Raw genomic sequence first — 17,892 nt, 5'->3', positions numbered from 1 at the left:
CAATTCGATTGGATTTGCACCGGCGATAACAATACAATTCATGCCAATTTCAAGATTGTGCATTCACGATACATAGAAAGCAGTGGCGGGCCTCGGAAGTGTATCTGCAATTAAATCCAATTAAATCGGACAAATATTGCGTGCCTTTGGTGTTGTGAAATCTGCCTGGCAACACGAGCGAGCTGAATTCTGATTGGATAAAAACTCTTACCTAAAAATTCAACACTAGGATAAAATATGACATCAATATGATCAGGATTTCTTGATGATGTTAGGCCAGCAGAGAAAGCCTTGACCGCCCACCACTTTTAGAAAGTGACTGCGATCCAATTGACGCTAGTTCTCTATCCTCCCGATACTTCCAAAGATACCCTGCTGTGTTGCGAGAACATGAAAACTCCACTCACGAAGGCCGGAGCGGGAATTGAACCCACAACCTCTACGCTGTGAGGCCATCGTGCCGCCCCTACGTCTGTAATTGAGATTCATTCCAATGTGACGCGATTACCTCCAGTTTCAACATGCTCTTAACGCCTCCAACGATATGATCGGTATGATGCCATTCCCAATATGGATGAAGCTTCTCTGATGCGGTTTGATTCACTTCAATTACGATGCAATTCGATTTCCTCCAACAACATTATGACGGTGACGTCGTACACTCATATTGTGATATAATAAGATGTCGACTATAAAATCCTCCATTTTGATTCAACCTTCTAGGTGCCCAAATTCTGATGAATAATTCATAGATCTTAATGCACTCACTTCAAGTGACCTACATAAATGACTTTTTAATTATTTTTCTTTTTTATATATGTATTTATAATGAAGTAGTCCTTTAAGCATATTCCACTTACCTAAGAGAGAAAATCAAACCACTTATTCAGATTTTTTTAAATTGCGATCACGAGGTGACTCCACGTTTAGTCCAAGTCAATTCATTTCATTTTTTTGTTTGCCGCATTCTACGTTTGATTTGTACGATTTCTCCTCTTTCTTGCAAGGTGTGCAATGCACAATTTTATGTTTGTGATCGCCAAACAGCCCAAAATGGACTGCAGAATAAGAAGATGTCGTACAAAAAACCCCGAACACTGTATTTCTTGTTTTTTTTCTTGCCAGACAACAAAAACAATTGTATGTTTGTAACGTGACGCGCAGCAAATTCATCTTGAAAAACTTTGTTTGCTTCATTCCCTGCCTGGTGTGTGAAATCTTTTTCTGTTTCTCGCAAATCATCTTTGAACAATTTGTGTTCATCAGACATCGTCGTTTACTGCATTCCGTGCGAGCTAGTCATTTTCCGACAAAAGAGTCCGTCTTAGCACACGAGCAGGGATGGGAGGAGGATCTCGCCGGGACGTTGCTCCGAGCTCCCCTCGAGCGCAAACAACAGATCGTCAGCCGCCGCGCGGCGGATCCGTGTTTCGCCGGCGCACCGACACCGGCTCGCGTGTGATAGCGACGACTCCCGTCTGCCCTTCTTCTTGGTCGTCGTCGTCTTCTTCCTCGCAGCCATGGTGACTTACTTAGCGAGCCATCTGTGACTCAAGTGCAGCGCAGTTAGCCCACTTTTACACGTATTACCCCACCACGCCCCGAGCACTTTTCGGATGATAATGAAGCCAGCGGCTTTTTACTGTCAATCAATAATTGAACAGTCAATGAGGGAGATGCTATTTAAAGCAGCTTTTTTCCCCAACGTCGTTTGCCGGGTCCTATAACATTTGTTGCATTATTTTTTCTTTTTTTTTTTCAAAATCATGAAACTGGTTAATTCATTTGTCTCATTAAACCAGTGCTTCTCAATTATTTTATGTCATGCCCTGCCTAGCAAGAAGAAAACAATCCGCTACTGCCAACTAGTGGAGTGGATGTGCAATTACACTTTATTGTAGTACGGTGGGGAAAAAAACATGTTCTCCCCCTCAGCATTAATATTATTTAAATCAACTAATCAAACAATACATTTTCAAACTGCTGCGATTGGCTGGCGACCAGTCTAGGCTGTACCCTGCCTACCGCCCGAAGACTCCAACATGCCCAAAACACGTGTGAAGAGATTCGGTTCGGAAAATTAATGGATGGATGGATTTTCAAAATAAGAGTGAATTATTTATCAACCAAGACCTGACAAAAATAGCCAAAATCCACAACTCAAGTTAAAGTGCATCCGGAAAGCATTCCCAGCGTTTAACTTTTTTCCTACATTTCGTTGTTAAATCTCCAAAATGGAGTGAATTCGTTTTGTAACATAAAATGTGGAAAAAGCATTGTAATACTTTTTTGCGGTTACTTTTAGATGTTGACAGCAAAGCGCGCCCTGAGTCTGAATAAAACTCTTCAACTCACTTCCTTGACACCAAAAAACGAACATGAGTTTTTTCAACCAATTACAGAGTTGGTTTCCCTGAAAAATCAGTAAAAAAGGCAAATTTATGAATGACAAACCACTAATATACAAATATATTATTTCCCATTTTAAATGGCAGGCATCATGACATCCACACGACATGCTTGTTGTCGCACACAAACACGGTGGAACACATGGTCTCAGCCGCTCGCACCCAGTCCTCATTTTCACCTCATTCGCACCCGCGGGGGAGGCAGCGTTGACGCCGCGCTCGGGTCATAGCCCGACGGCGCACCCCCCTGCTGTAGGTAACACCTCCTAGCATCTGTCAAGCGGCGCCCAATGCCTATTCATGTCGCTTCCCGACGTGGCTCGTGACGCTCTCCGCAAACGCCGGAAAGGGGGTGTCGGGGAAAACGTTAGAATTGCGCTCACGTTCCGACACCGTTTTCAAGGGAAACAAACATAAATGTTCGCTTAGTGAAATAAAATGAGACTTGAACAACAATGGTCGCACGGGGAACACCAAAAGTCTGCCACCCCCTGTGAAAGTTTAAAAAATGCCCATAGATGCCACAAGATGGCAGCAAAACACTACATAGCGTTCTTCAACGTAGTGCCTCGGCACCAAGCTGCCACAAGATGGCGGCAAAATACCACATCAAGTTCCTCCACTCACTTCAACATAGTTCTTTGTCAGCAAGATGCCACAAGATGGCAGCAAAGCACTACATCAAGTTCCTTAATTCATTTCAACAGAGTTCATTGAGACCAAGATGCCAAAGAATGTCACTAAAAAGACAATTTTCATTCTACATAGCTTTGGCCGGTGCACAAAAATGGCAAATTTTACTGAATGGCGGAAAATAGGTTCCCTCCCAGAAAATATGCAAATAGGTCAATTAGATGTGAGACTAAGCGGAGGACACTATTTCGTGACAAATATTTAATATCATTTATTTCTCATGTATTAAGACTATTTTTCTGAAATAAAAAATTTGCAATCAGCATCATGCTAGCTGACATGGGACTTGCGATGAATGCACAAGCATGATTAGCGCAACATTTTATAACTAGTTTTGTAAAGAAAAAATGGATTATTTGACTAGTTAACACATACGCAAAGATGTGCGATACAGTACTTATATTTTGTGAGTAAAAAGTGTTTTGTACCGTGCCAACAAATATTCACTGTTGTCAAAAACATTGCAATTAGCATCATGCTAACTTACATGGTACATGCTAACGTGATTAGCACGCTAGAAGCCTGAATGGACAAACAATGCAGCATTGACTCCTCAAAACATCTCCCTTGAAGGCCAACACAAGAAATAAATTGGAGGCCACACAAGAGCTGTTTGTCAAAGCGCTTCAAGCGGCTAATTGCTAATAGCATCCTTCAGCTTCACTTTGTTGGCAGAGAGTTAAACTTTTTCTGCCTTGCTCTGCTCATATTCCTCCAAGTGGAAATGTGTCCCCTCCGCTTCCGCAGATTCGAGACCTTCGAGCACTTTGCTTTAACTCTGCGACATGCAGATGCAGACGCGGCCTCGTCGTGCATTATTCATCGTCTAAACGCCGCCGTCTCATTGTGGCGCGGTCACGCCGAACGATCCTTGAGGTTTTTTTGTTTTTTTTTCTTCCCCTTGGAAGTACGCCTAAATAAAAAGTCCAATCCTTCATTAGGTGGGCCTCACTGGAAAACATTATTGTTGTTCTAAGGGTGGCGTTTGAGTGACAAGGTGGCGCTCTTGACTTGCGTTGAATTAAAAGCGGATCCACCGGCGCAGGTTTGCCGATATTGGAATGGACATTTGCATATTTGCCGCGATATTAAAACAGGATTAGCTCAGCGGAGCACAACAAGTTGCAGGGAGGGGGGGGTCCTTGGGGGGGGGGCTTCATATCATAAATGACACCGAGGTTGGAAGGAGGGGATTGCGCCCAAACCCCCCCCCCTCCTCCCCGTCTGGCAACCTGATTAGTGCGTCTTAATTAGGAAAGCTTCTCATCTCCGTCCTCGTGTTCAGCAGGAGTTTAGTCCCCACGTTCAATATTTACTCGGCACTTCCGCACTTGTACCAGCACTTTCTGCAGTGGAAGCGTAGGGGGGGGGGGGGCTCAAGGGGCTTGTGGCGGGGGGGATAGCAGTTCTCAGAGGCAGGTTCATTGCAGAATTATCTCGGAATACGCAGGTGCTAGCCAATTAGCCATCTGGCATTTGAAGGACTTTTAATGAATATTTAGTCATACAGGTAAGGTCGCGAACGAGCGGAAGAGCAGCGAACGCACTTCACTGAAATGGAAAAGTGATAAACGCGCTGGAAATGTCACTCAAAGTCACACCAGTAGAGTTTCAAAGCAAAATCAATTGCTTGGGTTGACAAATTTTCCTGTTTTGTGTTTTATGATAAACCTTTGTGACTTTATGGAAGTGCATCATAATTGAAACGGAACACGTCATAATTGGCGTAAAATATGCTGCGCAAAATATATAGAAAAAAATTATGATATATTAAAAAAAAAAAAATGGAGAAATTAGCTCGAGTAACATAAATATTGCAAAGACATCACATTCCAAAAATATGCGTGGTAGGTTGACTGGACGCTCCAAATTGTGTGAGTGTGAGCTTTTGCAACAATGCGATACAATTTGTTCCAATTACAATCATTCCAATTGAAATATCATTTGGTCACAACAGGCACGATATGGGGATCACCGCCACTTCTGCTTTTCATAAGCAAGTAAAGACGCGGATGTGCGCGGCGAAACAATATTACCGTATCCCAACAAAGCGACGCCAACGCAAGTACGCAGCCTGCGGCAAGGCGTCACGCTTTAGTGGCCGGCTAACGTGTGCTTGTATTCACGCCCCGAGGCAGCCGCGGGGTTCCCGGCCGGCCCGGCCGACGTGTTGGATTACGTGGGAAAAAAAAAATCCCAAAGATCGTCACCCAGGAGGATGCTGGGCGGCTGCTGTGGCGGTTGAACTTTAACCCCGGCCCTCCCAGCGTCCCTGGCATGTGGAAAACATGATGAGGTCGGGGCCTCCCATGTGATTTGGAAGAAACGTGTCATCAATGTTTCATATAACGGACGGTCACCAGTTACTTCATTAGATACACTGAGAGCCAACACAAAATAAAAAGAAATCGTATTGCTTCATTAATTGTATTGTGATTACCATTAAAAAAAAAATGATCTACAAGCCGCACGAGGCTATAAGCCGCAGTTTTCTATGTTAAGAAATATTTTTTTTTACTGCATGCACGGAACGATTATGTACTGTGATTGCACATATAGGTACGTAAACAGATTCTTAAAACAGAGCCTTTTAAGGCGGCAACAACTTTGCTCATTAAAACAGAACAGAAATCGGGAATTATTGAGCGTATTTTCCCTACTGGTGAAAGAAAAATCCACAAAAAAGCTGCACCATTGTATTAGCCGCACGGTTCGAGGAAAAAAGTAGCAGCTTATAGTCCGGAAAATACGGTATTTTGCATCTTAAGTGTCGAAAGTCACAGTGAATTGTATCGCCCATAATTGCAAAAAGTAAATGCAAGTGAACTAGACGTATATAAATAAAGTTGTATTGTTTTGTAACAAAAGTACTGCACTGGATGCAAAATTTTCAAATGTAATTGAGTCATTCTTGTGCTTGCCACTAGAGGGAGCGTGAGTGGTTCGTCTTTGCGTGCCCTGCGATTGGCTGGCAACCAGTTCAGGGTGCACCCCGTCTGCTGCCCCGAAGACGGCTGGGACAGCCGCCAGGATGCCCGCGACCCTTGTGAGGAAAAGCGGCTCAGATCATGGATGGAATAAAACAAAATATTACAATCCCATGAACATCACACACCTGCGTATAACACACAATTAAAAAAATCACGCTGAGAAAGCTGTTTTTTCTCTATAATACGATCTTGTGATTTGCTGGAATCCTTTACGAACAGAATCAAAAATATGAATGGATAAATATTCAAAACGCACCAAGAAAATGTAAATGCTTTTAAATGCAGATGCTCTTTTCCCACACCTCCCCAACTCGATTTGGGATCTTCTCATGACTATTATTCACGGGATTTTACATTAACTTCGCACAAACATAAAGGTACAAAACGTACGATCATAGAAAATAATATTTTTTTGCAGCCAGCGGCTTCCTTTTATTTTCCCAGAGCTAGAAATCACATGGCATCTCCAGTGATATATTTGTCTCATCCCTCACTAGTTTACGAGGAAGTGAAGTGCATACTAAGTGCGTGCTGATTGGGAGTCGCCCGAGCACAATTAAAATGTGTTTGCTCTCCCGGTGTTAGTGCCTACTGACGAAGAGGAGGAGGAGGAGGAGGGCAGGGCGGGGAGGAGGGAGGGGGAAAAAAAAAAATCATATTAGCAAAAATAAATGTTGGCGGGCAAATTGTGGCTAATGAGTCAAGAGACTGCGCCGGTTCACATGCATTAAAAGAGCCATCATTAGGAAATTAGGGCCCAGATTAATCCCGTTAATGACACGCCGGCGCTCCTGGGAGGGATGAGAAGAAAAAGATAGCGGGCCCAGATGTCGGCGTACGACAGCTCCCCCTCTCTTCCACTTGAAATGCAAAACGAGGCGGGAGAAGGGAGACGAGGATGGGGGGGGGGGGGGGGGGGGGGGTCTTGTAGTCGACTGCTAATGAGAGCAGATACTGGAGATGAGGGGCGAGAGAGACTGCGAGGACGAGAGAGAGCGAGAGAGAGAGAGGATGGATAAATGAGAAAAAGAAGAAGAGCGTAGGATAAGACTCAGCAGCGGGAAGTGTGATGTCCCCAATTAGGTGGGATGTCGCCCCCCGTCTGGGCCCGCCGTAATAAAGCCCTCACTCGGTATTCGCCGGCACACGACTCCGACACTGTTAACATTCTAATATGTCGCCGGCGCGCGCCAACATTAATTACTTTGGCCATTTGGACGCCGCTCGCTGTTTGCTCTCCGACAGAAAACGGCAGCTCGGGCTTAGCGGCGTTACATTAGGAAATAATACGCCCTATTTACCCGCCCAGCACGCCTCCTGCCTGTTGACTTTTTTGCGCGCAAGCGCCCAGACACGCAATTACTCCCGGAATTTGAACACCGATGGCGGAAATGCTTCTTCTACACATGCAAGCGTGATTCAAAAGGAGTTATTTTGAAAAAATGTAACGTAAGTTGAGGGAGGAGCAAGAAGTCAAGGAAGCACTCTTGCCTGTAAAATGTGCCGTCCAAAACGGGCTATCGTAAATTTATTCTTTACAGGTAAGCTTGGGCCTTTTTGCTCACGTTGGTCGGCCATTTTGTTCTTTGTAAATGGGTTCCATCGTAATAGGAACAAACTTCGAATGACCATATTTTGCGGACTATAAGCCATTACAATAACAACACTTGATCCAATCAGTTTCTTTCCTTGCGCAAGCACATCGTGTATTGCATGTGCCGCGTGTTTTTACTTTGTGGCGTCCCCCGCCTTGTGTTGCGGTGGCCATGCTTGTCTTGCGTGCATTATTGATGCGGCGGGCGGAGGCAGGTGGGGCGGCCCAGGAGAGGAGGCCGGCCAGCCGGCGCCGCCTGATCAAGGCAACCGAGGCAGCCTGGCAGGCAGCTGTTTGTGTCGCACCGCAGCGCGCCACCTTTTGTGTTCGATCAAGTCATCGGCAACCGCGCGCTCGCTGATGTGACAACGTAAATGTGTGTTTTCAGTGTACATTGAATACATACGTCCGCTTCACAATGCAGAGTCCAGACTCTGGCCTGCTCGTGTGAAATTTGCATGTTCTCCCCGGGCCTGCGCGGGTTTTCTCCGGGTACTCCGGTTTCCTCCTGCATTCCACATTTTTTTTTTTTTAAACAACGGTGACAATGGTGTGTCTGCATGAGACCAGACCAACATTACAGTCAATGAAATGGAAGGCATTTTCCTTCAGACTAATCAAAATTCACCCTCTTTTGGCGGGTGCTGGGCCCTTAATTCCCCCACCTTCCCGTTTCCTCGTCCCTGCCTTATTCGGACATATCTTGATGTCCATTGGCATGATTCCGAATGCATAGGCGCATGTAAGACGTGAAATACCTCCGATGCGTGTGGAGCAGGCGTGCGAACATTTCTTGGGCATGATTTTAAATTCGTATTGAAATGGGCTGCCATTATGCTGTGAATGATGCTCTTATGAGAGGATCACACCAATTTCACTTCAAATGGACACGATTCATTCATTGGCTGGAGCGGCACAGGCATCGGAAGTCACACACTGCCCCCCAGTGGTCGGAAGGACTCATGACTAATAAAGCGCCGCTTCCACCGTGGAAGACATACATATTTTTGTTTGTTTGTTTTAAGACCATGAGTTCTTTTTTCTTCAACATGAATATGGTTTAGCTATGGAAGATGTTGGATTTATAAAATACGATGAGATATTTTCAGGACATCATGGAATCACACCATCGAGAGTTGAGAATGTTTATTTATTTTATTTTTTTTAAAACATCATGAATGTTTTTCAAAGACATTTTTCCAAGAGATCATGGAATGTTTTCAAGATATTATAGAATATTTTGAAGAACTCAAACGCATTTAAGAGATCAGACAAGTTTCAAGTTTTTGAAGACTTCAATGATTTTCTTTTTAGATATCTTGTGATTTTTTAAGACTGTGCAATTTTTAAGGTATTATGGATTTTTTTTTTAAGACATCATTGAACGCCAGCTATTAAATCCCTGAATTCACAGTGGAGAAAGTTTTATTTGGTGGTGAATATTTATTTAAAGACAGCACAGGTTGTATTTTTTTTAGACCATGAAATATTTTAAAAGCTCCTTTTAAAAAAGTATTGGAAAACTTTAAAATAAAGATAATAATAGTCAATGTAGCTTCCTCAACAGTAAAAGAATACAAAAAAATGTACAAAAACAGAACATTACTTAAAAAAAAAATGTTTTAGTGAATTGTCATGCAACAGTAAAAACGAAATCTAAATTTTGTGAATAGATTTTTAAAAATCACCAATTGTGGCGAGGCATTTGCATTACATTTTGTCAAGGTGCGTTCACGTACGGGTGGAAATGTACGGGCAAAAGTTTGAAATTCTAACCCTGGCGACACATTACTTACACCGATAAAATGTCATTTATGTCACCCAATCGAAATGTTTTCACATTGTGAGCATGTGTGTGTGTGTGTGTGTGTGTGTGTGTGTGTTTGTGCACTTGAATTTATATCCTCAAGCAGACGCATCCCTCCAGTAGTTCGAGGCCCTCATTCATGCTTGCAAGTGAATTTGTGGACGACATTTTCCAATTTGCGCGACATTTGTTCACGGCGCTCTGTGTCGGAGATGGTTCACATCCATGCGGGGTAATGGACTCGGTGATTGAGGCGGAATTCCCGCCATTCCCTTCGCCAGGGTGGCTCGGGAACCGAGAATAATGGCGGCGCCGGAAAGCTCATCATCAGCACTTATGAATGCTAATGAGGGTGCTAATGTTTCCCGATTGGACGCGGCAGAACGGGACGGGGATGTAATATGTTCCGCCTGTTAGCTGCGACGGGTCTGATTTTGACTCCGGACTGGATGGAATTGAGGGAAGAAAAATGAGCACTTGTCATACAAGTCAGTACATCCATGAATTGTTGGAGATCTTTTAATTACATGGCTTAATGTTGTATGTCCACAGCAGCCCGTTTAGGCGGCAGACTTTCATCCATCCATTATCTGAGCCGCTTATCCTCACGAGAGTTGCGGGTGGACTGGAGCCTATCCCAGCTGTCTTCAGGCACGAGGCGGGGTGCACCTTGAACTCGTTGCCAGCCAATCACAATCAAAATTTGAAAAAATGTTATCGAATGATTTTGAAATTCAGTTTTTGAGGAAAAAAAGTTTTAATAGCAATCTGTCCAAAAAAAATCACGAAATATTTATACTATTTCCAGATTGGAAAAAAAAACTGCGTCATCTCTTGAGGCAGAAAAGTCTGGTTTGTTTTTCCAAGATAAAAATTTTGGGGTTTTTTTGATGATATTTGGAGACAAGTCAATTTTTTGGGACATCAAATGGTTTTTTGGGGGGGATTAAATAAATTAATAAAATAAATGAAAAAAATCTATTTTTTAATTGAAATTGTCACTTAATATTTTGAGATTTTTTTTATTTTTAAAAACTTCTTTTGAGTCACTTTTTTTAATTGGATCTTTTGAGATTAGTCCAACTTTTCATGAGAAAAAAGTTTGAGATAAATAGATTTTTCTTTCACTCAATTAAAAAATTGTAATAGTTGGGAAAAAATCTCAAAAGGTTTTAAAAGATGATAGCCCCCGCCCCTCCAAATTAAAAATTCGAACTATGTGACATTAAACTTCTGTTAAATTATGTGAGCCAACCCCACTCGAAGGCGTCGGCATGGCCAGCGGAAAGTAAAAAAGTGGAGCAAAGCGCCCAAAAGCGACGTGTCATCGCGTCGAGCCGAGCAAAAATAAACATTTGTCGAGTGCGAGCCAAGAATTGATCGTGAGTCTTCGGGTGAGGGTGGGTGCAGCGGGAGGGGGGGGGGGGGGGGCAACGTGCTAGCCCGCCGAGCTTGGCCCGAGGCTGTAGCTTACCGCCGCTTTTATACATAGTTCATTTGTACCTGTTTCTCAGACCATTGCCGTATTGCTCGCCACCCCCCCTCACCCCCCCGCGCCGCTTTCCTCTCAACGTGACAGCTTGTGAATAAAACAAAGCGCTCGGCTTACTGCTGTATAATGCACCGCCTCGCCATTGGACATCAATTGACAGCACGCGTTCACCCCCTCCAGAATTGGGAAGGTGGGGCGAGGGCGGGAGTGGGGGGGCTACTCTGGACCGGACCGCCACCAGATCTGTGGAAGGGGTTGCGGCAGCCGGGTTTGGCTTTTAAATATTTCATGGACCCTCCGAGCACAAAAAGACTACAAAAGTCACCGACCGAGCAAGCTGCGTTGGAGGTCGACGTGCGTTCAAGGTCACGCAAAGCCTTGTGGGAAAAACACGTGCAAAGATTGCGATGGTTCGTCAACGGCGCAGTTCCAGCTAGCATGCGCGCTAAACTTTGCAATGTTAATGGAATAAGGAATAAGAAAGAACTTTAGATCGAAATCAAATGTCGGTTAAACAGAAGTTAAGGATAAAAGAAATTCTGAAATTAAAAAGCATTTTTAATAATTATTAAAAAAATAAATATACACAATTCCAGGTTCACTGCCATTGACGGATAGGGACGTAAAAAAAAATCCATTAATTTTACCTGGGCTGGCAGTGAATTAGTTTTGTTTTGTTTTTTTTCCACCAAACTGAAGATGTTTTTTTTTTTACTGAAACATTTTTTTAATATTACATATAATAAGTAGACAATAATTGACTTCAACATTTGAACTCTGTTCAACTAATCTCCAAGTTCCGAGGCCCAATTGTCCCATAGAGCGCCTGATGAACTCGCACATAACGAATGCCAAATTTCCAGCCGCATTGGGAACGTTGAAAACATGACGACTGTTTGTGACAAAAGGAAATAGGAAGGCGGTGTGCCAAATGCAAACCCCCCCCCAACCCCTCCCCACACCCCCACCCCACCACAACCAATACACACATGCAGAAATCTAAAATAAATACAGCGACTAAAGCAAACAAATTATTGTTCAGCAGGGACAGAGGGCGGAGGGGGTGGGGGGGCGCAGAGATTGGGGGTTCGGGGGAGGCGGGGCCTACCTGTCGTTGGTGACTTGAGCGGCTAATGAGACTGCGCTAGGCCGGGTCACATCACATTTGTTGCCTGCCAGTCGCTTTGAACAGCTGCCACTTTACCAGATGCCTTTTGATCAGCAAATCTGTCGGAATTGCAAATCGCATGTGAAACACAACCTCGACACACACACACACGCGCACACCCCCACACACACACATCACAATAGCTCCAAACAGCACACTCGCTTGTTTGTACACATATTCATATATATATATATATATATATATATATATATATATATATATATATATATATATATGTATATATATATATGAGGAGAAAGTTTCAATGTTAAAAAAAAGTTACAAATACTGCTAAAAAAATTTACTATAAAGCTCCATTTAAAAAAAAAAAAAGTCAAATATGTATAGTATTCGGTAAATTTATCAACGATAGATTTTTTGCACCAAATTAAAAAGTTGTATCTCTTTTGGAGGAAAAAAAGTTATAAATCCCCAGGTAACGTTCAAATCCAAGAAGTCCAAATTTTAAAAACTGATTTATGACGACAACCCCCGTGGCCTCCAGCAGGCCGTAACGCCCCCCCCCCCCCCCATCCACCCTACCCAAACTCCCTTGTTGCCTCCATGAAAATGAAAATGAGGCCATTGTCAATTCAAAGAGAATGGGCACGGGCTCCTGATCACAGCGGTCGGACCCCCGCCCTCAACTCGTCCACGTTGCCCCCCCCCACCCGCCCCTCGGCACCACCGTGGCGACAGCAAAGGCCATCATGCATGTATACATGTTGCGGGGCGCTGCAGCTTCTTCCCTCGTAAAACATTGAAACGTTTGCTTCTTGATGTTTGGGGGGTGGGGGGTTCTGATGCGACTGGAGGAGGTGCGTTCAGTCCGCATCAAAGATTTCCACCAACAAAGGCTTGAAACCCTAATCCGGTTTTAAAACCCTACTTTGAAGCCTTAACCTGACCATTGAACCATGTCTTGAAAACATACGTTTTAACTCTTAATACTTGTTTAAAGCCCTACTTCGAAGCCCTGGCCCTTTTTTGAAAGCCTGTAACTCATGTATACTTCGAAAACCAAGAATTGGATTTTTTTTTTTTTAAACCGACTTTAAAATCCTAATCCTGGCTTGAAACCCTAACCCTTGTTTCAAACTCAAGGTTGAAACCCTACTTTGACCCTTCAAACCAATGCATTTGACGAAAACCACTCTATACGTTTTGTCTCAGTTAGCACCATGCTCCCAACTAGCCTAGCGTAGCCTAGCCTTCCTTTCCTGACTTTTTTGGATTGCAGAGAAAACAATAACTTTTCGTTTTACCTGAGTAAAGGATTCAAATCAGTATTTTTACTTTTATTTGAGTATTTTTTTCCCACAAGTATCAGTTCTTCCATCAAATACGAGTTATTTTTGCCACCTCTGTGTGTCAGCTAGCATGTGAGCTAGCATCTAAACTCAAATCGCTGATGTCCCAACTTGGCCTTTCATCTTCCTCAACTCACACATGAAAAATTCATCCGGGAGCCGCGGAAACATTTCTTGCCGCAGAGCGAAGTAATAAATCACTCCAACAACGATGCAGCCTTTAATTACGTTGATTGCTGGCTCATTATTCTGTAAATACACAATAAATGACTTGATGCAATATTGATCTGCCCTTTTTCTCAACTCGCTCTCATCAAACAAACACACGCATAACAGACGAGAAATGTAGGCGCCAGAATTGGACGACGTCTCCCCCGATTAAATGTCAAATAAACGATGCTTTATAAAAAAGTCAGCTACATGACTCCACAGAAATGAGCTAATTGTGCTGATGCTAAATTCTCTCTCTAATTTGAATTTATTTTACACGGAGCAACACAATCTGGTTAATCATATTTTTAGAAAATTAAAATCAAAAGTTACTTTTTACTCTACGGTATGACAAAATTTGTTCTTAGCCCAATGTAGCATTGCAGCTAACAGAGCTAGCATGTACTCTTGCGTTAGCATTAGCATTGACGTGTAACCCTGTAACTGCACTCGAGTCATACTAAAATGTAATTAGCAAAATTTTGCTTTACAGCATATCTAGCGATGTGATGAAGGAATGTTCTGCGTAAATAAACCAAACCCTCGTGTCCCTGTGTGAGTCTTTGCAACTACAAGGACGTGGGATGTTAGTTTCATGCATGAGGTTCATTCCACACGCCTTGTTTCGCATGCTTTGATGTGTGCTTGGCATGTTGACGCGCGTCTGCTGACAGTCATGGGAGCGCAGCAAATATCATGATGATGTATACAGCAGTGCCATCTCTTTGTCCGTCCGTCTGTCTGTCGGTCTATGCGTGTGTCTGACATCCATTTTAAGTTGACCATGCGGCAAACGCAGAATTTCAAAACTTCCAACATAAATTACAAACATATGAGATATAAAGTAAATATTTTTATCCAATCAAATTCATGTTATATTGAAATAAAAAATGGTGAATTAATTCTAGAATGGTTCCGTTATATAAACAAACACAGCGCATTGGATTCGACTTGCTATCCACTGCAAAATCGCCACAGAATAGAATTCAATTCAATTCAATAGAACGCCCAAATTTTCAACTCAAGTGTACTCACTATAGTATTAGACATTGTAAAATGAGGACTATTTTAACAATGTTTTATGTCTAAAAATATATTTATCATATAATTGTTTTTTACAATTTTTGTAATCGTTGAGTGCAATAATCATAATCGCAATTGAATTTTGATTAATTGCACAGCCCTAATTCAATGTAATCTATGTGGTCCTATATCCTACTGTATTTAGTAATATAATAATATAATATAGTCCAGTGCTACTCAATTATTTTCTGTTACGCCCCCCTAGCAAGAAGAAAACTATTCGCGCCCCAGCCCACTCTCTGCCACAACTACAAATAATAGAATTTTCGTTAAAACAAACCAACACCCTCGAGTTAATACTTGCTGCGCACAATAGCCAAGGAGCGCGCCACTGCCAACTAGTGGAGTGGAGGTGCAATTACACTTTATTGTAGTACATAATATACAAATCAAAACACAAAGTGTGTATTTAAGTTGTTTAGAGCGTGAATATTACCTTATAGAACATACACTCTGAATAAGGACGGTTAATACAACTTAGGTAAGCTAACCCAATTAGCAAAATAAAGTCCACTAGCATACGATGCTAACAAATGCTAACATCAGAAACGACTCGTTTTAAACATGGATTTAACAACATCTGCCTTCGCAAACGCACGTAACACCTATCTTGTTAACACAGCAGATTGGAGAAAAAATGCATTTTATCAGGAATGGTGACTTACAGCCGTACGTGGGACAAGACGACATTGGGTACGTGTTATTCTTCAGCATTGAACACTGACGTCATCGAAACTCGACCTGGTGCACATTACACATTTCACCACTCGAGGGTGCTAAACTCAACATAACTTCATGCAAACATAACATTGCACCAACTAAACCATTACACCTATTATCAAATGCTGTTCTACTTGATGTCATATGTACCGGTCATTTTGGATCTCAAGGGCTTGTCTTGTATCCTAAAGTTTTGTATCCTAAATAGTCGTCTGTTGTTTTTGCCTTTATTTGATGTTGATCTGTGGCCTAACGAGACCAACATCTTTTGCAGTTCACAGGATGTGCAGTAGGTCTGACAGCTTGAATATATTTGGCGTATCGAGGTAGTGCAAGAAATCTCGAGTGTGTGCTTGCCGGCTATGTGTCTAGTAGACACTGTCTACTAGTTGAAGTGAGCGATATTGCGCTTCGATCGGCGGTTGCTCCTTCAAAGCTGCGAGAACATCGATCATCTCCTAAGTGGAGTCATTAACATACACGCTGTTAACAAGTGGAGCCGCGGCGTAGCGCGTCCGGGCATCAAGACAGCCATCGACACGCGCGCTTAGCGGTTAACGCACACTGGCGCCGAGTGGATCATCCGTAGCTCCAACCTTTTTACTTCAGCGTGAGAGCGCGCCCATCTCATATTCAGAAGACAAACGGAGGGGAAAAGGATCCAACAAGCTACGCAAACAAAAATTACCAGAATAACCCGTAGACTGCTAAAAGCAAAAAGCACTCTGCACTACGCCCGCTAAAAGGAGCTTTTAGCGACAAACGGGCGGCGAGGGCGGGGAAATGGGCCTCCCAGCATCCTGCAAAGAATACGAGACAGGATTCAGTTTCACCTTAATTGATTGCATATGATACGGTGGTAACGAGGATCCCACCCCAATACAATGCGACATTATTTAGGATGCTCGACAACTTTGAAAACACAAAACGTATATAGATGACATTATCGATAGACCGATTATCTGGGCCGATATTTGGCATTCCGCTGATTATCCGTATCGGCCTTTTTAAAAAAAAATTAAGACCGATAAATTAAAACCTTATTTAAGTTTATTTTGGATTGAACAGAACAACTCTCTCTCTCTCTCTCTCTCTCTCTCTCGCTTTCTGCTGTGCTCGTGTGCTCGTGGCCCTGCCTGCAGAAGCAGATTGGCCCGCTGCGCACTCTTTTTTTGACTTTTAAAACTCAGTTGTCTATTTTCTAAGATTTAAAAAACAAAGCTTTAACATATTGTAAATCACTAAAGTTGTTTAATAAACAAGCAACTTTTCGAGTTTGTATTAATCAAAATATGGACACCATTTTACCCCTTTTTTCAACCAATGAATATTGGCTTCAAATATCGGTTATTACTACTTACTACTGCAATAAGAGGTGATCAAACCATTTATTTAGTTTCACAGTCGTCATGATGACTCTCCGAAGGAAAGCGTAACTACGAAGTGACCCGCATTTGACACCCCAGAGTGACAACATCGGATTCGGTCCTGCAGTAAAAGGTATGACAAAGTACAGAGTACAAGCTCAGGTGTTGAAATGTTCGAGAGCGACGAGTTGAATAATTAAAGCTCTGCAGAGGTTTTGAGCTTCCAATGGTTGCGTCTGCTGACATCAGATCCGCTCCTGAGGGGGGCGCCGTTACTTCCTGTCCGACGACATTAGACGCAAAAATATCAGCGGCACTATTTCCCGCCACGAGGATACAATTGTACTTTTCTCCCACTTCCTTCCATTAAAACGTGTTCTACGGCTCCTCCGAGGGCTAATTTATGGCGGGGGAAAAAAAAAAAAGCATGCGCATTTATTCGCGCGGGGGCGGGGGGGGGGGGGGATCCCGGGGTCGACTGGCATCAGCCGCGATTTTCTCCTTCAAAGGCGGCGCTGATAGATGCGGGCGGACGCCGCAGTTGGATCGATATACGCTCGCGAGGACGTAACGGCCTTCCCGGGATGAGTCGACCTCTTCCAAGGCCTTTAATTCTCGACGTTTAATCGCCTGCTGCTGAAATATTAATTGGCCTCTTTCGCTTTGTGTGTGTGCGTGCGTATTTGTGTTTGTCCATTCTCAGACGCATCAATATTGTAAGGCTTAAATTTTTCAGTGCATTCGAGGCGTAAAATGAAAGTGTTTGTGATCACACACGGGATAGAGTACGAAGTAGGACACAGCGATGTATGGCATACTGTACTACATCGTATAAAGTACTACACAGGACACTGTACTACGTGATATACAAATTTCCGTGGTGAGGGTCAATGCCTTGAAGGCCTTCTCTGCTGGCCTAACATCATCAAAGAATCATGATCATATTCTTCACATTGATGTCATATTTGATCCTAGTGTTGAATTTCTCGGTGAGAGTTTTTATCCAATCAGAATTCACCTTGCTTGTGTTGCCAGGCAGATTTCATTTTA

The 17,892-nt window shown here is 43.0% G+C and overlaps 1 long non-coding RNA gene across 1 annotated transcript in view; it reads right to left on the bottom strand.

The window, feature by feature from the left end:
* Nucleotides 1–15,506, bottom strand: part of LOC148324963 (uncharacterized) — a 54,889-nt gene extending 39,383 nt beyond the window's left edge. The window contains exons 1-2 of the long non-coding RNA XR_015846262.1: nt 15,421–15,506; nt 12,093–12,211 (exon numbers count right to left, since the gene is read on the bottom strand). This is a non-coding gene — a long non-coding RNA (uncharacterized LOC148324963). The remainder of the gene's footprint in view (nt 1–12,092; nt 12,212–15,420) is intronic.
* Between the last annotated feature and the right edge of the window lie 2,386 nt (nt 15,507–17,892).

This window comes from Idiotropiscis lumnitzeri, chromosome 13, assembly GCF_059441095.1.
Source record: "Idiotropiscis lumnitzeri isolate Australia: NSW breed Sydney's pygmy pipehorse chromosome 13, RoL_Ilum_1.0, whole genome shotgun sequence".
NCBI lineage: Eukaryota > Metazoa > Chordata > Actinopteri > Syngnathiformes > Syngnathidae > Idiotropiscis > Idiotropiscis lumnitzeri.
This window is presented reverse-complemented; position numbering and strand designations above follow the sequence as displayed.